Here is a 7,694-nt window from a genome sequence, read left to right on the forward strand (position 1 = left end):
ATTTTTAGTAGAGACGGAGTTTCACCATTTTGGCCAGGCTGGTCTCAAACTCCTGACCTCACGTGATCCACCCACTTTGGCTTCCCAAAGTACTGGGATTACAGGCGTGAGCCACTGCTCCTGGCCCAGTTTTTTGTTTTGTTTTGTTTTGTTTTGTTTTGTTTTGAACTATTGTTACAGATCATCATGATCTGTTTGTTGTTCAGTTAATAAGGCAAGGAGCAAAACATTGTGCCAAAGTGGTCTCATTTTTATAAAAATTATATCTACATATTTACCATTAAGAACTCCTTTGTTTTATTTTAGTTTAGTTTTTTTGAGACAGGATGTCCTGTCACCCAGGCTGGGGTGCAGTGCCATGATCTCAGCTCACTGCAGCCTTGACCTCCCAGGCTCAGGCAGTCCTCCTACCTCAGCCTCCTGAGGAGCTGGGGCCACAGGCGTCTGCCACTATGTCCAGCTAAATTTTTTTTTTATTTTTTGTAGAGATGATGTCTGTGTTGCCCAGGCTAGTCTTAAACTCCTGGGCTCAAGCGATCCTTCCACCTCAGGCTCCCAAAGTGCTGGGATTACAGGCATGAGCCACCACGCCTGGCCTCATCTATTACTTTTTCTTTTCTTTTCTTTTCTTTTCCTTTTCTTTTCTTTTTCTTTTTCTTTTTCTTTTTCTTTTTTTTGAGACAGGATCTCACTCTGTGGCCCAGACTGGAGTGCAGTGGTGCGATCTCGGCTCACCACCGCAACCTGCATCCCACAAGGCTCAAATGATTCTCCTGCCTCAGCCTCCCGAGTAGCTGGGATTACAGGCGCACACCACTACAGCCTGGCTAATTTTTGTATTTCTAGTAGAGACAGGGTTTCACCATGTTGGCCAGGCTGGTCTTGAACTCCTGACCTCAAATGATCCACCTGCCTTGGCCTCCCAAAGTGCTGGGATTACAGGCATGAGCCACGACACCCAGCCCTATTACTTTTCAATAACAAAAATTAATAAAGGGATTTCTAAAATACTGAACAGTATATGGCTTTACTTTTCAAACTGGAATTCTTATATTTTTAAATTTTAATTTTATCTATTTACTTATTTATTTATTTATTTTGAGATGGAGCCTCATTCTGTTGCCCAGGCTGGAGTGCAATGGGGTGATCTCAGCTCACTGCAAACTCCGCCACCCAGGTTCAAGCGATTCTCCCACCTCAACCTCCTGAGTAGCTGGGATTACAGGCACCCGACTAATTTTTGTATTTTTGTAGAGGCGGGGTTTCACCATGTTGGCCAGACTGGTCTTGAACTCCTGACCACAGGTGGTCTGCCCTCCTTGGCCTCCCAAAGGGCTGAGATTTCAGGTGCGAGCCACTGCACCTGGCCTCAAACCAGAATTTTTAAAACGCCACTTATATGGGATATACACACTGGATTTTCCCACACAAGAGCCCCTCCAGGTTGACTTCCCTAACTGGCTTTTCAGCAGGCCCTGGAAAGCTTCTCGCCCCACCCTAGACACATATTGGAACAGCTTGTAAACATGTCAAGGAAACGGGGGATTCCATCCTCATCTGCTCATAAAGTCAGGTGTCCTCAGCCAGGCACGGTGACTCAAGCCTGTAATCTCAGCACTTTGGGAGGCTGAGGTAGGCGGATCACTTGAGGTCAGGAGTTTGAGACCAGCCTGACCAACATGGTGAAACCCCATCTCTACTAAAAAATACAAAAATTAGCCAGGCGTGGTGGCGGGTGCCTGTAATCCCAGCTACCCGGGAGGCTGAGGCAGGAGAATCACTTGAACCTGGGAGGCAGAGGCTGCAGTGGGCCAAGATCGCGCCATTGCACTCCAGCCCAGGCCACAGAATGAGACTCTTTCTCAAAAAAAAAAAAAAAGAAAAGAAAGTCAGATGTCCTCACCAGCAAGTTGATGGTAACTTAGTTGATGGTGATTGGAATTCTCTGAGAGAAGCAGAGACAGCACTGACTTCTCAAAAGGCCCACCACACTGAGCCTCAATGTGCCCCTCTATAAAATGAGAGTTGTAACAGTCCCTATCTCATAGCATAGGGCCCTGTTCTTTTTTCTTTCTTTCTTTGTTTTTTTGAGACAGTGTCTCACTCTGTTGCCCAGGCTAGAGTGCAGTGGTGCAATCACAGCTTACTGCAGCCTCAACCTCCCAGACTCAAGTGATCCTCCTGCCTCAGCCTCCCAAGTAGCTGAAACCATAGGCATGTGGCACCACAGCTGGCTATTTTTTATTATTTGTAGAAGCAACAAGGTCTCACTACGTTGCCCTAGATGGTCTTGAACTCCTGGCCTCAAACGATCTTTCTGCCTCGGCCTCTCAAAGCACTAGGATTGTAGGCATGCACCACCACACCCAGCCTCCTATTCTAAGAGCTCGGGAAACGGTGGACTTTCTAATTATGAATCAGGAATATTCTTGATCCTGTATAATCAGAACCAAATGCAGAAATAAACTTCCTGCTGAGGCTGCAATCGTCTCCAGTGAACCTCAATGTCAAGTGTTTGGGGCACTACCCATCCTCAACACTCACCAAAGGGACCCTCATATATGCATTTATAAAAATTAGGCTGGGCGCGGTGGCTCACGCCTATAATCCCAGCACTTTGGGAGGTCGAGTCGGGCGGATCACGAGGTCAGGAGGTTGAGACCATCTTGGCTAACACAGTGAAACCCCGTCTCTACTAAAAATACAAAAAAAAAAAAAAAAAAAATTAGCTGGGTGTGGTGGTGAGTGCCTGTATGTAGTCCCAGCTACTCAGGAGGCTGAAGTGAGAGAATGGCGTGAACCCGGGAGGCGCCACCGCACTCCAGCCTGGGTAGCAGAGCAAGACTCCATCTTAAAAAAAAAAAAAAAAAAAAATTAGCTAGGTGTGGTGGTGGGCACCTGTAGTCCCAGCTGCTTGGGAGGCTAAGGCAGGAGAATTGCTCGAACCCAAGAGGTGGAGATTGCAGTGATCCAAGATCGCACCACTGCACTCCAGCCTGGGCGACAGAGCGAGACTCCATCTCAAAAAAAAAAAAAAGAAAAAAAAAGTCACACTTGAAAATGCTTGGTGCGGCCAGGCATGGTGGCTCATGCCTGTAATCCCAGAATTTTGAGAGGCCGAGGCGGGCGGATCACGAGGTCAGGAGTTCGAGACCAGCCTAACCAACATGGTGAAACCCCATCTCTACTAAAAATACAAAAATTAGCCGGGCGTGGTGGTGTGTGCCTGTAATCTCAGCTACTTGGGAGGCTGAGGCGGGAGCATTGCTTGAACCCGGGAGGCAGAGGTTGTGGTGAGCTGAGATCGTGCCATTGCACTCCAGCCTGGGCAACAAGAGCGAAACTCTGTCTCAAAAAAAAAAAAAAAGAAAGAAAAGAAAATGCTTGGTGCTTTTACTGTGAGATGATGAGCTCATGAACTCAGCATATGTTAGCGTGAATATGATGCTTCTGGCTGAGGCCGGGTGCAGTGGCTCATGCCTCTAATCCCAGCACTTTGAGCAGCCCAGGCGGGTAGATCACGAGGTCAGGAGTTCAAAACCAGCCTGGTCAATATGGTGAAACCCCGTCTCTACTAAAAAATACAAAAATTAGCTGGGTGTGGTAGCGTGTGCCTGTAGTCTCAGCTGTGCAGGAGGCTGAGGCAGGAGAATCCCTTGAACCCAGGAGGTGGAGGTTGCAGTGAGCCAAGATCATGCCACTGCACTCCAGCCTGGGCGACAGAGCAAGACTAAGTCTCAAAAACAAAACAAAACAAAGAATGTTTGTGGAGTTGATGCCAATTGATACGCATAAAATCAGTTTTTTCCTTTATTATTATTATTTATTTTTTGAGATGGAGCCTTGCACTGTTGCCCAGACTGGAGTGCAGTAGTGCCATCTCGGCTCATTGCAACCTCCACCTCCCGGGTTCAAGTGATTCTCCTGCCTCAGCCTCCCAAGTAGTTGGGATTACAGGCACCCGCCACCATGCCCAGCTAATTTTTTGTATTTTTAGTAGATATGGGGTTTCACTATGTTGGTCAAGCTGGTCTCAAACTCCTGACCTCACGATCCACCCACCTTGTTCTCCCAAAGTGCTGGGATTAAAGGCATGAGCCACCACACCCAGCCTATTATATATTTTTTTAGGACAGGGTCCCATTCTGTCACTCAGGCTGGAGTGCAATGGTAGGATCATGACTCACTGCAGCCTCAACCTCCCAGACTCAAGCGATCCTCCTGCCTCAGCCTCCCAAGTAGCTGGGACTACAGGTGCATACCACTATAACTGGCTAATTTTTAAATTTTTGTAAAAGAGACGGAATCTTGCTGTATTGCCCAGGCTGATCTCAAACTCCTAGGCTCAAGTGATTCTCCTACCTCGACTTCTCAAAGTGCGGGGATTATAGGCATGAGCCATTGTGCCCAGCTAGTTTTTTCGTTTAAAAACCACACTGCTGACCAGGCGCAGTGGCTCATGCCTGTAATCCCAGCACTTTGGGAGGCCTAGGCAGGAGGATTACCTGAGGTCAGGAGTTCAACACCAGCCTGGCCAACATGGTGAAACCCCGTCTATACTAAAAGTACAAAAAAATTAGCTGGGTGTAGTGGTGCACACCTGTAATCCCAACTACCCAGGAGCTGAGGCACGAAAATCCCTTGAACCCGGGAGGTGGAGGTTGCAGTGAGCTGAGATCATGCCACTGCACTCCAGCCTGGCCGACAGAGCGAGACTCTGTCTCAAAAAAAAAAACAACAACAACAAAAAAAACACTGCAAAATAATTTAATGGCATGAAAAAAATACTTGGGAAATTGTGACATGAGAAAAACAGATTACAATATAGCATGCCAAGTATGATTCCTTCTCTGATAAAAATATAAATATGTGCATGTTTGCATTTTTTTAAAGAAAGTCTTCCAAAGGTTATTGAGGAACAAGACACATTCGCAGGGGATTTTTATTTCATTCCTTGGGCATTTTGGTATTTTGCAAATACTTTATGATGATTATTGCCTTTGTCCTCTAACAAAAAATCAAGAAATATATCTTAGTTAAAATGTCACTGCTGGACATAAAATGTACATTGAGAAGAGAATTATCCTACTAAACATTTTCAAACTTTATCTGAGCAGTTAATGTGTCCGGAATTGGTGGGTTCTTGGTCTCAATGACTTCAAGAATGAAGCCGCGGACCCTCGCGGTGAGTGTTACAGCTCTTAAGGTGGCGCGTCTGGAGTTTGTTCCTTTTGATGTTCGGATGTGTCCGGAGTTTCTTCCTTCTGGTGGGTTCGTGGTCTCACCGGCTCAGGCAGGAGTAAAGCTGCAGACCTTCAGGGTGAGTATTACAGCTCGTAAAGGCAGTGTGGACCCAAAGAGTGAACAGCAGCAGGATTTATTGCAAAGAGCGAAAGAACAAAACTTCCACAGTGGGAAAGGGAACCCAAGTGGGTTGCCACTGCGAGCTGGGGCAGCCTGCTTTTATTCTCTTATCTGGCCCCACCCACATCCTGCTGATTGGTCCATTTTACAGAGAGCGGAGTGGTCTGTTTTGACAGGGTGCTGATTGGTGCGTTTACAATCCCTGAGCTAGACACAAAGGTTCTCCACGTCCCCACTAGATTAGCTAGATACAGAGTGTCCACACAAAGGTTCTCCAAGTCCCCACCAGAGTAGCTAGATACAGAGTGTCGATTGGTGCATTCACAAACCCTGAGCTAGACACAGGGTGCTGATTGGTGTGTTTACAAACCTTGAGCTAAATACAGAGTGCTGATTGGTGTATTTACAATCCCTGAGCTAGACATAAATGTTCTCCACGTCCCCACCAGACTCAGGAGCCCAGCTGGCTTCACCCAGTGGATCCCGCACGGGGGCTGCCGGTGGAGCTGCCTGCCAGTCCCTCGCAGTGCACCCGCACTGCTCAACCCTTGGGTGGTCGATGGGACTGGGTGCTGTGGAGCAGGGGTGGCGCTCGTCGGGGAGGCTCAGGCCGCACAGGAGCCCACGGGGTACGGGGGAGGCTCAGGCATGGCGGGCTGCAGGTCCCGAGCCCTGCCCCGCGGGAAGGCAGCTAAGGCCCGGCGAGAAATTGAGCACTGCAGCTGCTGGCCCAGGTGCTAAGCCCCTCACTGCCTGGGGCCGGCGGGGCCGGCGGGGCCGGCCGGCCGCTCCGAGCGCGGGATCTGCCGAGCCCATGCCCACCCGGAACTCGCGCTGGCCCGCAAGCACCGTGTGCAGCCCAGGTTCCCGCCCGCGCCTCTCCCTCCACACCTCCCCGCAAGCTGAGGGAGCCGGCTCCGGCCTTGGCCAGCCCAGAAAGGGGCTCCCACAGTGCAGTGGCGGGCTGAAGGGCTCCTCAAGTGCTGCCAAAGTGGGAGCCCAGGCAGAGGAGGCGCCGAGAGTGAGCGAGGGCTGTGAGGACTGCCAGCACGCTGTCACCTCTCATTAAGACAGGTCAGGGCTGGGCACAGTGGCTCACGCCTGTAATCGCAGCATTTTGGCAGCTGAGGCAGGAGGATTGCTTGAGGCCGGGATTTCCAGACCAGCCTGGCCAACATAGTGAGACCTCATCTCTCCAGAAAATTTAAAAATTAGCTGGGCATAGTGGTGCGCACTTGTAGTACCCGCTACTCGGGAGGCTGAGGTGGGAAGATCGCTTGAACCCAGGAGGTAGGGGCTGTAGTGAGCTGTGATGGTGCCACTGCATTCCAGCCTGGGCAATAGCAAGACCCTGTCTCAATAATAATAATAATAGGCCAGGACTTGCCAGATGGGGGGCTGGGGTTTGACCTGACCTCTGACCTCTGGGCAGTGAGGTAGGCAGGCCGCCATCTCTGACCCACATCTGCCACTTGGCTTTTGGGCTCCATCTGACCATATACGTGCAGTGTGGCTCAGTCAGACTGGCAGCAGCGTGGCCTCACCCAGGCGGGCCTGCCTGCAGGACAGGTTTGTCCGCCCAGCCCCCAAACTCAGAGGCCGGCTCCTGTAGGTAAGAGGGAAGCAAAGAGGTCAGGGCTAGGTCAGGGCCCGGACACCTTGAGGGACAGGCAGCCATTTGATGGCTGTTCCCCCCACACCCCAGGTGACTGCATCCCTCCTCGGCCTCTAACCCTCCACGGCTCTCCAGCGCCCTCCTCACCTCGCACTGAGGGGCCCATGTGGCTTGGCCCCTTGCCACCTCTCCAGGTATCTCTCTCTCTCTCTCTCTGTCTCTCTCTTGCTCCACTGAGCCGAGCTCTCTCTCACCATCTGAGGTCACAGAACGGAAATAAGAAACTGTGTTATACAGCAATCAAGCCAGGCACATGCCTCTGACTACATCCACTTTTGCTTACACTCCTTCTATGAGGGCAAGTTGGTTCTTTTTTTTTTTTTAACCAAAATGTAAAAACCCACACCGCTGCCCTTTCCTCAGGCGTCCCACGCTCACCGATTCCTCCTCTCTGGTCACCGCGTCCTTGGCTGGTGTTAGAAAAATGGCTACAAGCTTCCCGGGAATCAGATAATAAAGCTTGCAGGAACTCTTCCCAGATTTAAAAGAGCTTAATAAATAAATAAATAAAGCTTACCTTCTACAGGGGAAAATAGATAAAACCAATAAGAAAAACACATGTCAGAGGCTAATAAGTGCTAAGGAGAAAAATAAAAGAATGAAAGACAAAAGAAAAACCTAGCCACGGTGGTGTGCGGTGGCTCACGCCTGTAAT

The 7,694-nt window shown here is 49.7% G+C and overlaps 1 long non-coding RNA gene across 2 annotated transcripts; it reads right to left on the reverse strand.

Annotated features, from left to right (window-relative positions):
* Positions 1 to 4,745: 4,745 nt before the first annotated feature.
* LOC129051941 (uncharacterized) lies at positions 4,746 to 7,314 on the reverse strand. 2 transcript variants are annotated; one of them, XR_008516519.2, is made up of 3 exons: positions 7,127 to 7,314; positions 6,787 to 6,970; positions 4,746 to 5,313 (listed from the first exon to the last, which is right to left on the reverse strand). It is a non-coding gene; the product is annotated as an uncharacterized LOC129051941 (long non-coding RNA). The 2 variants fall into 2 exon arrangements; XR_008516518.2 differs by having other exon boundaries at positions 6,780 to 6,970.
* Positions 7,315 to 7,694: the final 380 nt, after the last annotated feature.

The sequence above is a fragment of the Pongo abelii genome, chromosome 20 (genome assembly GCF_028885655.2).
Source record: "Pongo abelii isolate AG06213 chromosome 20, NHGRI_mPonAbe1-v2.0_pri, whole genome shotgun sequence".
NCBI classification, from domain to species: domain Eukaryota; kingdom Metazoa; phylum Chordata; class Mammalia; order Primates; family Hominidae; genus Pongo; species Pongo abelii.